This window comes from Onthophagus taurus, chromosome 10 (genome assembly GCF_036711975.1).
Source record: "Onthophagus taurus isolate NC chromosome 10, IU_Otau_3.0, whole genome shotgun sequence".
NCBI classification, from domain to species: domain Eukaryota; kingdom Metazoa; phylum Arthropoda; class Insecta; order Coleoptera; family Scarabaeidae; genus Onthophagus; species Onthophagus taurus.
Window position 1 is genome coordinate 8,719,150 of NC_091975.1, and position 16,766 is coordinate 8,735,915.

Genomic DNA, 16,766 nt, shown 5'->3' on the forward strand with positions numbered 1-16,766 from the left:
GCAGTATGGCTGTGGAGAAAGATCTAGTTCAAGTTAAATGAGGCTAATTTGCCATATTCCCATGAACATAAACAATATTTATGTACCAAAAAGAAATATATTGTCAGTTTGGACGAAACTCCATCAGCAACCCTGAATTTAGCTTGCAAAATACAAGATATTGCTTGCAGAAGACTGGATATTGCTAGAAAAAAGACTACACATTGTTTGTAAAAGACTAAATACATGTAAAAGACTAGGTACTCCTTGCTGAGCAGTAAATATTACTCGTAGTAGACTGAATGTAATTTGTAAAAGACTTGATATTGCTTGCAAAATATTAAATACTTGTAGAAGACTAAATCCTGCTTGCTGAGGACTAAATGTTATATGTAAAAGACTGAAAATAGCTTGCAAAATACTAGATATTACTTGCAGAAGATTGGATACTGTCTAATGAGGATGTAGGTTAACTATTACAAAAGGAAAAAGCTTTTTCAAGTAGTTCATCAACTAAAATGCAAAACATTATCGTCTGCCAAGCCAACGTGTTGGGCTACTCTAGTCCTCCTGAAGTAGAACATAATAAGATAGCCATTTTTGCCGATGATACTGCCATTATTGCTCACGCATTTCTCAGACTGTCTGCGAATATAGATGTTGAATACTTTTACTGTTCCTCTCATCCTCACCTTAAGTTGTGATTTCTCGACTTGGTTCACCCATCCTCCGCTTCAAAGCTCTCGTCCATCGCCAACTGTCTCCCAGCTCAAAACATAGTAATCCATTAATTTTTACCATGTTAATTATTTCAACCCAAGCCAGCCATTTCAAGTTAAATCAGGCTAATACGGCTCATATTTCCGTCAGCATAAACAATTTTCACTCCACCCTATCAATATACACTATATGTACATAAAGTAAGGAAAAAGGCTTGGACATCTGTTATTTTTTTTTAACGCGCAATTTTTGAGTTAGTTTTGAAATGTTCCAAACTTAAGATCATTTTTTTAAATAGGAACCCACATTTTTTGTTGCATTTATGGATTCTACGCAAAATTCTGACATTTTTCATGTAGCTATGTAGCTCGATATGCGAAACAATGGCGTTTAATAGACAAAACTGTTCCTTAGACATAGATATTTACTCCCACTGCTATCAGAAATGTATTTAGCAATCCGTAAACATTGTAGTATACTTCAAACATATACCAATCAATGTTTGGACATTACTATCTATTACAAACAGTTATTAAGGGTTGTTTAGACACTGATTTCTACTTCCACTGATGTCTCTACCAATGTCTAAACATAACAGTATACTTCAAGCATAAACCAATCAATGTTTGGAAATTGCCATCTACTCCAAATACATATTAAACGTAGTTTAGACACAGATATCTACTCTTACTGCTGCCAAAAATGTTTTTAGCAATGTCTAAACATTGTAGTATATCTATACATTGCGTATAGCATCCAACTATGGGGTTGTGGCAATAAGAGCAATTTAGAAATAGTCCAACGATACCAGGACAAATTATAAAGGAGAATTGTACGCTACAGAAATAGTGACCTCCATAGAGACATGGAAATAAAAACCGTTAGTCAGTTATGAGCGAAGCCATCCATAATGGTTTAATAATAATAATAATGTTTATTAATCGGATAAGATATAATATATGTACAAATAGAAAAAATTATAAAAAGGCAGTTCCGATTAAAGAGGGTCATGTCAGGTCGACCAAGTGATCAACATCCTCAGTCAACTTGCTCACTTAAATAAGCCCTAACCTTTGTCTTAAAGGAAATCAGAGAAAGACTCTTGAAGGAATCAGGTAGCCAATTGTATAAGTTAGGCATACAATACGTAAAGCTGCGTTTGAAAATTTCTAAGCGGTGGTGAGGTATCGTTAGCGCATGTTTATGCCTAATATTAATATTATGGATATCTGTGCGAAATCTAATTTTATCATAAAGGTAAGGCGGATTTTTGTGTAAGATAATTTTGTGGTAGAGACATAAGCAGTGAAGAGTCCTTCGCCGTGTCATGCTCAACCAATCAGCCCATGCCAGAGTATGTGATATGCGCTCCCTACGGATACCATATATAAATAGCAGACAAGAGTTTTGTAACTTTTGAATTTTAGCAGTGTGAACGCTGTCAAGGCAGGAGTGATATATTACGTCACCGTAATTGAAGATGGACAACACCAAGGTATCACACAGATGCGTTCTAAGGTTCAAAATGTATCTGTTATTGTAAAGCAACCTTAATGTAGAGTAAGCTCGCCGTAGAACATGCCCATCAAAGCGAAGGCGCTCATCGAAACATATACCCAATTTTTTTACATTTTCCCCAAAGCTAAGACGACTTCCACCCATCACCAATTGCAAGTTAGTTTTTACAAACTCGGATGAAGCTCTATCCGCAAAAACCATAACCGATGACTTACTAGAATTAATCCGTAGACAAAGCTTGCCAGCAAGTTCTTCGACCTTAACTAAGTCATGATTAATTTTGATCACATAGTTTAAAGGAGTAAAGCAGTTGAGTATCATCAGCATAAAAGTATGGCATACAGTGATCCAAAACATTAGCGAACCCAATTGTAGATATCAGATATAACAGAGGACCCAAAATAGAGCCTTGTGGAATAACCCGATATAACATCTGCGGTATTGGATGTACCACCATTAAGTTTAACCAACTGCTTTCATCAAGACAAATAACTTTGTACTAAATGAATCGAACCTAAAGATAAACCTATATAATGGAGCGCAGCCACCAAAATATCATGATGTATTTTAGAAAAATCCAAAAGTGTTAAGATAGTAACCCGTTTGTCGTCAATTGCTTTGAAGATTTCATCCGTCACACCCAGAAATCCCGGACGAAAGCCAGACTGGCAACTGGGCAACACATTATAATCATCAAGATGACAGCGAAGTCTGACCGCCATGACCCTCTCACAAACCTTGGATAATATAGGCAATATACTAATTGGCCTTAAGTCCCCCAATTCATGAGGATTTTGGGTTTTTGGAATTGGAGTTACCAGGGCGATCTTCCAAATATCAGGGAACACAGAACATTCAATGGAATAGTTAATTATATGGCACAAGAAGGGCAAAATTGTAGGACAACACAATAAAAGCATTTTAACACTTATGCCATCCATACCAACAGTTTGATTTGATACCACATAGAATATTGAAAATTTCAGTTTCATTTGTAAGAGAAAATGTTAGTTTTTCTGTAACTTGTGGAAGTATGTTATTCCAATTAGTTTGAGTGCTGAGAAGGAAATTATTAATAGTATCAGCATCAAAACCAGTATCAGTCAATACTTGAGTCTTATTTTTGACAACAGATCAAAAGGTCAGAAGACTCAAGAGGATCTATTTTGCTTATTCTGTTTCAGTTCTGCTGCAGTTTTTTATAGATTTTATTCTTTCGATGCACTCTTCGTCAAAGAAATTGAACTGATATTAGTTTCTTTTACAACCTCACAAAATAAATGCTATTTCTACATGTATTCGACTTGATTTTTTTTTAATCCATAATTTTTCTTTTATTTCTTGACCAAGATGAGGAGAGTTTCTTTCACTTTTAAACGGGAGTTTTATTGCGGGTCGAGAAGAGATAACGGTAGGCAATAATGGGCGGTAAAAAGTAAGAACTGTTGCCGATCGTCCGTCGACGATGGCGCCACCTACTTCGGCGCCGCGATGCTGCCGACGCCGAACGTCGAGACGCCGTCACGACGCCCCTTCTCTCTTAGTGAAAGGGATTAAGAACATCCTTCACATCTTCTATTTCGTCTTATTCTTCACAAGAGGTTAAATATTGTAATACAAAAAGAATTTTTTTATTTCCCTAAAACTTCTTTGTTTTGAGTTATTTCAACCAGAAATTTTATTCGATTTCGCTTGGTTTGTCATCGATAGATTCCCGATAGACATTTCGTTTCTATTTTTCTCGCATATCATTTTTCGCAAAAAAAAATCCTGCGTAGAATGGCTTAAGATTTTGCGCAACTCTTTTACAGCGGTCGTTAAATTTGAAGTCGTCAACCAATCTAGGTCAGTGTTACTTGTGCGCTTATTTAACATCCTGATCCCGGAGTTATTACGAGCCTATTGAAATATGAATACGTCGTAAAATTCGTTATAAATTATTTCCTTGAATTTTTAAATTAATGATAAAGATACGAACTGAGAGGTGTGCAATTGAGGGTGACAAATTTCTTAAGAAATTTGCACGCATTCGAGTTTAATTAATGAAACGTGACGGTGTTTTCTATTGGAGATCTCTTAAAACCCCAACGAGGAAGAGTTCGACGAAGTGGAAAATCCACAAACGCGTGTTCCGGACGCACTCCCCCTCCTAGGATGTAAAAAAGTGTTGAATAATTAGACGAGGATGAATTTTTCATGGCAGCAATTAATCTTAAAGCGGCACCCTCAACGAAAATAAAATCTTAAAGGAGGAGGAAAAAACGCGAATAAAGGCAATTAGGAATTATATATATATTGTCGAGGACTAAATATTGCATGTAAAAGACTAGATACTGCTTGCTGAGGACTAAATATTACATGTAGACCACTGAATACAGTTTGCAAAACTTTAAATATTGCTTGTAAAAGGCTGGATACTGCTTGAAAAGACTACTCAGTGCTAGTAGAAGACTAAGTATTTATAAAAGACTAGATACTGCTTGCTGAGGACTAAATATTACACGTAGAAGACTAAATACAGCTTGCAAAATACTTAACTTTGCATGTAGAAAACTGGATACTGCTTGAAAGAGACTAAATATTTGTAGAAGACTTGCAAAACACTTGATATTGCATGTAGAAGACTAGATACTGCTTGCTGAGGACTAAATATTACATGTAGACCACTGAATACAGTTTGCAAAACACTAAATATTGCTTGTAAAATGCTGAATTCTGCTTGAAAGAGACTATTCATTGCTAGCAGAAGACTAAGTACTTATAAAAGACTAGATACTGCTTGCTGAGGACTAAATATTACATGTAGAAGACTAAATACAGCTTGCAAAACACTAAATATTGCTTGTAGAAAACTGGATACTGCTTGAAAGAGACTAAATACTTGTAAAAGACTAAATACAGCTTGCAAAACACTTGATATTGCATATAGAAGACTAGATACTGCTTGCTGAGGACTAAATATTACATGTAGACCACTGAATACAGTTTGCAAAACATTAAATATTGCTTGTAAAAGGCTGGATACTGCTTGAAAGAGACTACTCAGTGCTAGTAGAAGACTAAGTACTTATAAAAGACTAGATACTGCTTGCTGAGGACTAAATATTACATGTAGAAGACTAAATACAGCTTGCAAAACACTAAATATTGCTTGTAGAAAACTGGATACTGCTTGAAATAGACTAAATACTTGTAAAAGACTAAATACAGCTTGCAAAACACTTGATATTGCATATAGAAGACTAGATACTGCTTGCTGAGGACTAAATTTTACATTTAGACCACTGAATACAGTTTGCAAAACACTAAATATTGCTTGTAAAAAGCTGAATTCTGCTTAAAAGAGACTACTCATTGCTAGCAGAAGACTAAATACTTATAAAAGACTAGATACTGCTTGCTGAGGACTAAATATTACATGTAGAAGACTAAATACAGCTTGCAAAACACTAAATATTGCTTGTAGAAAACGGGATACTGCTTGAAAGAGACTAAATACTTGTAAAAGACTAAATACAGCTTGCAAAACACTTGATATTGCATGTAAAAGACTAGATACTGCTTGCTGAGGACTAAATATTACATTTAGACCACTGAATACAGTTTGCAAAACACTAAATATTGCTTGTAAAAAGCTGAATTCTGCTTAAAAGAGACTACTCATTGCTAGCAGAAGACTAAATACTTATAAAAGACTAGATACTGCTTGCTGAGGACTAAATATTACATGTAGAAGACTAAATACAGCTTGCAAAACACTAAATATTGCTTGTAGAAAACGGGATACTGCTTGAAAGAGACTAAATACTTGTAAAAGACTAAATACAGCTTGCAAAACACTAAATATTGCTTGTAGAAAACTGGATACTGCTTGCTGAGGACTAAATATTACATATAGACCACTGAATACAGTTTGCAAAACATTAAATATTGCTTGTAAAAAGCTGAATTCTGCTTGAAAGAGACTATTCATTGCTAGCAGAAGACTAAGTACTTATAAAAGACTAGATACTGCTTGCTGAGGACTAAATATTACATGTAGAAGACTAAATACAGCTTGCAAAACACTAAATATTGCTTGTAGAAAACTGGATACTGCTTGAAAGAGACTAAATACTTGTAAAAGACTAAATACAGCTTGCAAAACACTTGATATTGCATATAGAAGACTAGATACTGCTTGCTGAGGACTAAATATTACATGTAGACCACTGAATACAGTTTGCAAAACATTAAATATTGCTTGTAAAAGGCTGGATACTGCTTGAAAGAGACTACTCAGTGCTAGTAGAAGACTAAGTACTTATAAAAGACTAGATACTGCTTGCTGAGGACTAAATATTACATGTAGAAGACTAAATACAGCTTGCAAAACACTAAATATTGCTTGTAGAAAACTGGATACTGCTTGAAAGAGACTAAATACTTGTAAAAGACTAAATACAGCTTGCAAAACACTTGATATTGCATATAGAAGACTAGATACTGCTTGCGGAGGACTAAATATTACATGTAGACCACTGAATACAGTTTGCAAAACACTAAATATTGCTTGTAAAAAGCTGAATTCTGCTTGAAAGAGACTACTCATTGCTAGCAGAAGACTAAATACTTATAAAAGACTAGATACTGCTTGTTGAGGACTAAATATTACATGTAGAAGACTAAATACAGCTTGCAAAATACTTGATTTTACATGTAGAAAACTGGATACTGCTTGAAAGAGACTAAATACTTGTAGAAGACCAAATACAGCTTGCAAAACACTTGATATTGCATATAGAAGACTAGATACTGCTTGCTGAGGACTAAATATTACATGTAGACCACTGAATACAGTTTGCAAAACATTAAATATTGCTTGTAAAAAGCTGAATTCTGCTTGAAAGAGACTACTTATTGCTAGCAGAAGATTAAATATTTATAAAAGACTAGATACTGCTTGCTGAGGACCAAATATTACATGTAGAAGACTAAATACAGCTTGCAAAATACTTGATTTTGCATGTAGAAAACTGGATACTGCTTGAAAGAGACTAAATACTTGTAGAGGATTAAATACAGCTTGCAAAAAACTTGATAGTGCATATAGAAGACTAGATACTGCTTGCTGAGGACTAAATATTACATGTAGACCACTGAATACAGTTTGCAAAACATGAAATATTGCTTGTAAAAGGCTGGATACTGCTTGAAAGAGACTACTCAGTGCTAGTAGAAGACTAAGTACTTATAAAAGACTAGATACTGCTTGCTGAGGACTAAATATTACATGTAGAAGACTAAATACAGCTTGCAAAACACTAAATATTGGTTGTAGAAGACTGAATACTGCTTGAAAGAGACTACATATTATTTGCAGAAGACTAAATACTTCTTCTTAAGTATACTAAAGATACTACCTAAGTAAAAAATTCATAAACGCGTGTTCTGGACGCACTCAAAGTGTTGAATAATTAGACGAGGATGAATTTTTCATGGCAGCAATTAATCTTAAAGCGGCACCCTGAACGAAATAAAAAAAATCTTAAAGAAAGAGGAGGGAAAAATTCGAATAAAGGCGGTTAGAAATTATTATATTATCGCCAAGGGTTCCATTAGCATTTAAAATCGCTCCCGTAACACGATTACCACGCATTTTCGATTTTTTTTATTCATCTTTATTCACCACAACTTTTTTTTCTACCAAGAAATTCACGTTGACGCCACATCGACAGGTGAAATAGGCATTTTTGAATAATTCAAAACCACCCCTAATCCTCCAATCAAATGTGGAAATTAGATAATAATTTAGTAAAAGGAGAGTTAAAGTGGCTTTTGACAGGCATTTACCTATACAACGTTTAAGTTAATTCCCGTTGAGGGTAAATCTAATATAAAATTTAACTTGACAAGAATCGTCAAGTTAAAAAGGGGGAGAGAATCTTCTTTATGTTAAAGAAAATAAATTCATCCTCACTTTTATTTATTTAAGTGTTATTCGAAATTATTGCCTATTTCCAGCGAACAATAACAAAAGTGAGGTTGGTTTTCGTTTTTGTGTGGAAAACCACGGCCTCACTCTTACGAGTTTCAGCTGGCACAACTTCGGTCTCAACTTGTTGCTTGGAATTTACGTTCGGATCGTAAACACGTGAACTGGTCATGAAAACAATCAATTGAGTGGTTAATTGAGGGTTGAAACAATCGACCGGAAAAGAAAAGAAAAAACTTTTAGAAAATGCTGCATAATTTTAATTTTTTTAAAATCGATTTGATCAAAAATGATAAAAGAATATCTTTTGAATATAAGTCTAAAAGAAAAGGAGATAAGATGACGAGGACGAAACTACCCTGCATCTTCCGCCCCATATATCTCAATCGAACCGAGCGGCCTCGTCCCCATATATCAATTTGCCCCCGTCTTTTTGCCGTTGAAGGAGGGTAGCCGCCGCCGGCCGCCGCCGCCATAGATACATTAATCTCGGTGAGTGCTCCACACGCACCCCCTACCCTTCTTTCAAGTCTTTTTCTCGCTTTTCGTTCTATGGAAATCGGACTCTCCTCAAGGTGATTTCAGCTTATTATTTACGCCTATTTATTTCGAATTGAGATGCCGCGAAAAATCATAAAGAAAAAATTATTATTATGGCCCAACTTTTTGTACTAATAAATGCAATAAAAATATTTTTTTGCCAACACTGACTATGATAACGTCACATTAAAATTTATGTACTAGACATAGAAAAAAATGTAAGAAGATGATGTAGCATAAATATACACTAAAATTTTATGTTAAGTTCATTAATAACAAAAATTTATTCCATATTTTTGTAAATATTTGTAGTTACTTCTTGCAAAATATTAGATATTTTAGATACTGCTTGCAGAAGACGGAATATAGTTTGCAAAATACCAGATTTTGTTTACAGAAGACGAGATAATGCTTAAAAAAGACTACACATTGCTTGCAGAAGATTAAATACTTGTAGAAGACTTGGTACTGCTTACTGAGGACTAAATATTGCTCGTAGAAGACTCAATACAGCTTGCAGAAACTAAATATTATTTGTAGAAGGAGCAGATGCTGCTTGCCAAAAACTAAATTTTGCTTGAAAAAGACTAAATACTGCTTCTAAAAGATTTAATATCGCTCAACAGGTTAGATATTGCTTGCAGAAGACTAAATATTACATGTAGAAGACTGAATATAGTTTGCAAAATACCAGATTTTGTTTACAGAAGGCTAGATAATGCTTGAAAAAGACTACACATTGCTTACAGAAGACTAAATACTCGTAGAACAATTGGTACTGCTTGCAGAAGACTAAATATGTGTAAAGGACTAGGTATTGCTTGCTGAGGATTAAATATTACTTGTAGAAGACTCAATACAGCTTGCAGAAACTAAATATTGTTTGTAGAAGAGCGGATGCTGCTTGCTAAAAACTAAATTCTGCTTGAAAAAGACTAAATACTGCTTCTAAAAGATTCAATATCGCTCAAAAGATTAGATATTGCTTGCAGAAGCCTACATATTACATGTAGAAGACTGAATATAGTTTGCAAAATACCAGATTTTGATTACAGAAGACTAGATAATGCTTGAAAAAGACTACACATTGCTTGCAGAAGACTAAATACTCGTAGAAGATTTGGTAGTGCTTGCTGAGGACTAAATATTGCTCGTAATAGACAGAATACTGCTTGCAGAAGACTAAATATATGTAAAGGACTGGGTATTGCTTGCTGAGGATTAAATATTACTTGTGGAAGACTCAATATAGCTTGCAGAAACTAAATATTGTTTGTAGAAGAGCGGATGCTGCTTGCCAAAAACTAAATTCTGCTTGAAAAAGACTAAATACTGCTTCTAAAAGTCTCAATATCGCTCAAAAGAGTAGATATTTCTTGCAGAAGACTAAATATTACATGTAGAAGACTGAATATAGTTTGCAAAATACCAGATTTTGATTACAGAAGACTAGATAATGCTTGAAAAAGACTACACATTGCTTGCAGAAGACTAAATACTTGTAGAAGATTTGGTAGTACTTGCTGAGGACTAAATATTGCTCGTAATAGACAATACTGCTTGCAGAAGACTAAATATATGTAAAGGACTGGGTATTGCTTGCTGAGGATTAAATATTACTTGTAGAAGACTCAATACAGTTTGCAGAAACTAAGTATTGTTTGTAGAAGAACGGATGCTGCTTGCTAAAAACTAAATTCTGCTTGAAAAAGAGTAAATACTGCTTCTAAAAGACTCAATATCGCTCAAAAGATATATTGCTTGCAGAAGACTAAATATTACATGTAGAAGACTGAATATAGTTTGCAAAATACCAGATTTTGATTACAGAAGACTAGATAATGCTTGAAAAAGACTACACATTGCTTGCAGAAGACTAAATACTTGTAGCAGATTTGGTAGTACTTGCTGAGGACTAAATATTGCTCGTAATAGACAGAATACTGCTTGCAGAAGACTAACTATATGTAAAGGACTGGGTATTGCTTGCTGAGGATTAAATATTACTTGTAGAAGACTCAATACAGCTTGCAAAAACTAAATATTGTTTGTAGAAGAGCGGATGCTGCTTGCTAAAAACTAAATTCTGCTTGAAAAAGACTAAATACTGCTTCTAAAGGACTCAATATCGCTCAAAAGATTAGATATTGCTTGCAGAAGACTAAATATTACATGTAGAAGACTGAATATAGTTTGCAAAGTACTAGATTTTGTTTACAGAAGGCTAGATAATGCTTAAAAAAGACTATACATTGCTTTCAGAAGACTAAATACTTGTAGAAGATTTGGTAGTGCTTGCTGAGGACTAAATATTGCACGTAATAGACAATACTGCTTGCAGAAGACTAAATATATGTAAAGAACTGGGTATTGCTTGCTGAGGACTAAATATTACTCGTAGAAGACTCAATACAGCTTGCAGAAACTAAATATTGTTTGTAGAAGAGCGGATGCTGCTTGCTAAAAACTAAAGTCTGCTTGAAAAAGACTAAATACTGCTTCTAAAAGATTTAATATCGCTCAAAAGATTAGATATTGCTTGCAGAAGACTAAATATTACATGTAGAAGACTGAATATAGTTTGCAAAATACCAGATTTTGATTACAGAAGACTAGATAATGCTTGAAAAAGACTACACATTGCTTGCAAAAGACTAAATACTCGTAGAAGATTTGGTACTGCTTGCTGAGGACTAAATATTTCTCGCAATAGACAGAATACTGCCTGCAGAAGACTAAATATATGTAAAGGACTAGGTATTGTTTGTTCAGAACTAAATATTATTCGTAGAAGATTCAATACAGTTTGCAGAAACTAAATGTTGTTTGTAGAAGAGCGGATGCTGCTTGCCAAAAACTAAATTCTGCTTGAAAAAGACTAAACACTGCTTCTAAAAGACTCAATATCGCTCAAAAGATTATAATTGCTTGCAGAAGACTAAATATTACATGTAGAAGACTGAATATAGATTGCAAAACACCAGATTTTGATTGCAGAAGTCTAGATAATGCTTGAAAAAGACTACACATTGCTTGCAGAAGACTAAATACTTGTAGAAGACTTGGTACTGCTTGCTGAGGACTAAATATTGCTCGTAATAGACAGAATACTGCTTGCAGAAGACTAGGTATACAGGGTGGTTCAGTTTTTTTATCGGGAAACTTTACTAGGACGTAGTACTTGCCAAAATAACACAAGTTTTTTATATAAACATAGGGTCGCAACTCTTTTGTTTTCGTGCTATGTGCTGTCAAAGTTGAGCTAAAATTATTCTAAAAGTTGGCTCTGAGAACTTGTAAGTTTGATTTACGGTGAATCCTCATAATTGTTGATGATTATTAATAATTTTTGACTGTTATTAAGAAAGAGTACCAATTTTTTAAAATTATTTAAAACAACGTAATTTGTTAGACAGACATCTTCATCTTATTTATGGGTTTTCTTATGAAAATCACAACTAATTGCTGTTATTTAGTTAGTACTAGATCCTAGTAAGTGCACAACTTCCATAGCCAGCTATAAAGAAAAAAATTTTTTAATAATAGTAGTGCTTTAAAGTACAATGTAGCATATTTTATTTTTTTACGCTAAAACTATTATCTTTAAGAAAAAAACTAAAGAGACAAAAATGTACTAATAATGAATAAGCTTTACAACCCATATTTTTTTATGTTAATATTCCATAGCGTTAAAAAGTTGTTATAAAAAAATCAAAGGTATTCTGAATTTCATCCCCTTAAAAACTGAACCACCCTGTATGTAAAGGACTAGATATTGCTTGCTAAGGACTAAATATTACTCGTAGAAGACTCAATACAGTTTGCAGAAACTAAATATTGTTTGTAGAAGAGCGAAAAGATTAAATTTTGCTTGAAAAAGACTAAATACTGCTTCCTATTATACCTTATTATACAGGTGTCCATTATGTATGGGATATAATGTATATCTCGGTTTTTGAGTTACAATTGGGGTTAATTTTGAATTTGATTCTTTTAACGATATAAACTTGTTCTTCTTAATCTCGTAGATATAATATGATGTAATTTGTATAATTTTTTTATTTTCAGGGTTTTTCATCTATAAACGTCCCTACTTAAGATGTTCATGAACCCAATCGAAAATCGAAGGATTTTTTTTTTAAATAAGAAACGAAAATGTGTACATTGCGCGCGAATTTGATCTCGTACTATTTACTACTACATACTAATTAAAAAAAAATTTAACAAAAAAAAAATAGATTAAAAAATAAAAAAGGTTTCGCCTCGCTTTCGGTGTATACCCTCCCGTGTAAAACGACGCCGCGGTTTAACATTTAAATGTTCTTCGATGTCGTACTATGATCCCAACAGGTGCCATGTTTTTAATTAATTAATGAAAAAAGTTAAATTAAAAAAAAAACATTTTTTTAAGTACATAAAAATAGATGATAGATTTTAATTTTAAAAGATTTAAAAATGCGTAATATTAATAAAGAAATTCGTCGCCAAGCTCATCTGTGTCAATTTTTAATGAGAAAAGAAATCGGTGTGCATTGAACGTTTTGTTTTTTTATTTTTTAATTTTTTATTTTTGAATTCAGGCAGCCTGTTATTTAAAGAAAAAAAATTAAAGAAACAAAAACGATTAATCGTGTGTGTGTATATACGTGTATACAGAAAAACAATTAAAAAAAAAAACGAATCCCTCGAGTCCCTTAATTTTTATTCTCCTCACCCAAAATTTTTAAAAACGGATGACGTAAATGTGTATATTATAAATAAATTAAGAAGAAAGAAAGGAAATTAGCTCTAAAGTTAGGATTAGATTTGTTTTTTTTTTTCGTGGGGAAAAGAGAAAATCATTTTTTGTTGTTAATTAAATAGTTTAAGTTAAATTTTTTTTTAATTATTATATTTTTCACCCAACCCCGATCATTTCTTGTCATTTTGGTACTGGTCATAATCATAATTTGTATCGTTTTTTTTTGTCATCGATAAAAATCATTATCGATTTAGTTTTTTCTTTTTTTTATTTTAATTAGTTAATATAATTTTTTTTTAATTTTATTATTAATGTATATTGTACATTTTTTTGATGAGTAGAGATGTTCTATTTTGTTATTTCGAGTAAAGTTAGTTAATTTTTAGGCATTGTATCTAATAAATAGGAGAAGTTAGCAAATTTTCTTAATTATTAAAAAAAAAATGGATTAATAAAAACCGTAGGACAATTGCGTAATATAAAAAAAGAATTTTCAATAATTTATAAAAATAAATTCGGTTTTTTTTTTTAATTTTCCTTATTATTAGCTTAAATCAAAAAAAAATAAGGAAAATAAATAGTCAATTACTACATTTAAATCCTCCGAGACATTGTCAATTGTTGAAAGACACAAAAAGATGTTTTTTAAAATAAAAATTATTATTATTATATACTTAAGTCATAATGCGCAAGAACAAAAGCGAAAAAGGAGTCACTACACGCATAAGAAAATGTTTTATGAAAAGAAAAAAATAAATAAAATAAAAATACCGATTGTGTACCTCATATGTTGTCCGAATTCATTATATTGTAATTGTTGAATCGTTTGTGATATCGTTTTAATGTCATAGAATGGACGAGAATTATTAAGAGGATAATATCAAAAGAAATAATAATAAAATAAACGATTGTGAAGAGAAAAAAAAACAATTTAAGTTGATGATGATGAAATGTTGATGATAAGTTGATGATAAGCTGATGATAAGCTGATGAAACGCTATGTCAGGTGCCTACATTTTTTCGTTTTTTTCTTTTTCGTAACCGATATAATACAAGTTATTTTAAATACTAATTTTAAGACAAAAATTGATTATATGAATATTATTATAAATTCACATATTGCTGTTTCACAAAAATAAAATTTCAAAAAAAAAATTAAAACATATTCTTTGCCTTTTTTTAATTACCTTTTAAAACTCAACCCGAAATAACTGCTATAAATATAGCATTTCGTGTGATCATCGACTCCAAAAAAGTTGGCAAAAACGTTGTAATCTACACTGATAACAGACAAGCTATGACTTACTACATCATCGTTAGTAAAGTCTTAATCAGTTAAGTGTCAAAATTCGCGTAAAGAACTAATTGTTGGGATTAAAACTTCAAAACACTTACCAATAATACCAGTGCTATCTGCCTACGTCATTTCGTTGCTCTTTGGAAGGGGCTGGATCCTGCCGAAAAAAAAATTGATTATAATAACGTATAATTTGTGGATATCAAAATCATTTAATACATTTCTTGTGAATGAGTCAAAAAAATGTGCTTTAAAAAAGAACCCCAACTTTTCAGAACTTATTACTGTCTCGGAATTACGAACGGATAGTGATTTTGCGAAAAGCCGGATATCGGATATTCGGCTGGATATCCGGTTATCAAAATGAACTTTTTTGATGCTGATAGAAAAGCGAAATATAATATAATTTTATAGCGAATTTTGCAAGTTATTCAAATATTGTTTTCTCAAAAACTAAAAGTTATCTTTCAAAACGGGTTGGTTCATTGGAAAGAGGACACTTTTATTAACATTTTGATAAATTTTCAAACTCATATTCCAAGAAGTGGATTTTATACGAATTTTTAAAACTTAATTAGCGAAAATTGCAAAATTCGAAAAAATTTCAAAAATTTATTTCTCAAGAATTTAAAGTGATTTTTCAAAACGGCTTTTTGCATTAAAAAGAGGATACTTTAATTAATAATTGGTGATATTTTCACAAGGATCCTTAAAGAAATTAATTTTATAGCGAATTTTGAAAATCATCGATGAAAATTGCAACATCGAAAATTTTATCAAAACTTCAAACATTGTTTTCTCAAAAACTAAAAGTTATTTTTCAAAACGGGTTGGTTCATTGGAAAGAGGACACTTTTATCAACATTTTGATAAATTTTCAAACTCATATTCCAAGAAATGGATTTTATACGAATTTTTAAAACTTAATCTGCGAAAATTGCAAAATTCGAAAAAATTGTCCATCATTTCAAGAATTTAAAGTGATTTTTCAAAACGGCTTTTTGCATTAAAAAGAGGATACTTTAATTAATAATTGGTGATATTCCCACAAGGATCCTTCAAGAAATTAATTTTATAGCGAATTTTGAAAATTATCGATTACATTGAAAATTTTATCAAAATTTCAAACATTGTTTTCTCAAAAACTAAAAGTTATTTTTCAAAACGGATTCGTTCATTGGAAAGAGGACACTTTTATTAACATTTTGATAAATTTTCAAATTCATATTTCAAGAAATGGATTTTATACGAACTTTTAAAACTAAATTAGCGAAAATTGCAAAATTCGAAAAAATTGTCCATCATTTCAAAAATTTATTTCTCAAGAATTTAAAGTGATTTTTCAAAACGGCTTTTTGCATTAAAAAGAGGATACTTTAATTAATAATTGGTGATATTTTCACAAGGATCCTGAAATTAATTTTATAGCGAATTTTGCAAGTTATCGATGAAAATTGCAATATCGAAAATTTTCTCAAAACTTCAAACATTGTTTTCTCAAAAACTAAAAATTATTTTTCAAAACGGGTTGGTTCATTGGAAAGAGGACACTTTTATTAACATTTTGATAAATTTTCAAATTCATATTTCAAGAAATGGATTTTATACGAATTTTTAAAACTTAATTAGCGAAAATTGCAAAATTCGAAAAAATTGTCCATCATTTCAAAAATTTATTTCTCAAAAATTTAAAGTGATTTTTTAAAACGGCTTGTTGCATTAAAAAGAGGATACTTTAATTAATAATTGGTGATATTTCCACAAGGATCCTTCAAGAAATTAATTTTATAGCGAATTTTGAAAATTATCGATTACATTGAAAATTTTATCAAAATTTCAAACATTGTTTTCTCAAAAACTAAAAGTTATTTTTCAAAACGGGTTGGTTCATTGGAAAGAGGACACTTTTATTAACATTTTGATAAATTTTCAATCTCATATTCCAAGAAATGGATTTTATACGAATTTTTAAAACTTAATCGGCGAAATTGCAAAAT

The 16,766-nt window shown here is 31.9% G+C and overlaps 1 protein-coding gene and 1 long non-coding RNA gene across 2 annotated transcripts in view; one reads left to right on the forward strand and one right to left on the reverse strand.

The window, feature by feature from the left end:
* LOC111416844 (forkhead box, sub-group O) overlaps window positions 1-14,637 on the forward strand; it is a 119,405-nt gene extending 104,768 nt beyond the window's left edge. The window contains exon 6 of the mRNA XM_023048947.2: window positions 12,800-14,637. The gene's annotated coding sequence lies outside the window, so the exon portion shown is untranslated. The remainder of the gene's footprint in view (window positions 1-12,799) is intronic.
* The window catches only part of LOC139431594 (uncharacterized), a 104,539-nt gene that overhangs the window by 84,681 nt on the left and 3,092 nt on the right, over window positions 1-16,766 (reverse strand). The window contains exon 2 of the long non-coding RNA XR_011641688.1: window positions 14,868-14,926. This is a non-coding gene — a long non-coding RNA (uncharacterized lncRNA). The remainder of the gene's footprint in view (window positions 1-14,867; window positions 14,927-16,766) is intronic.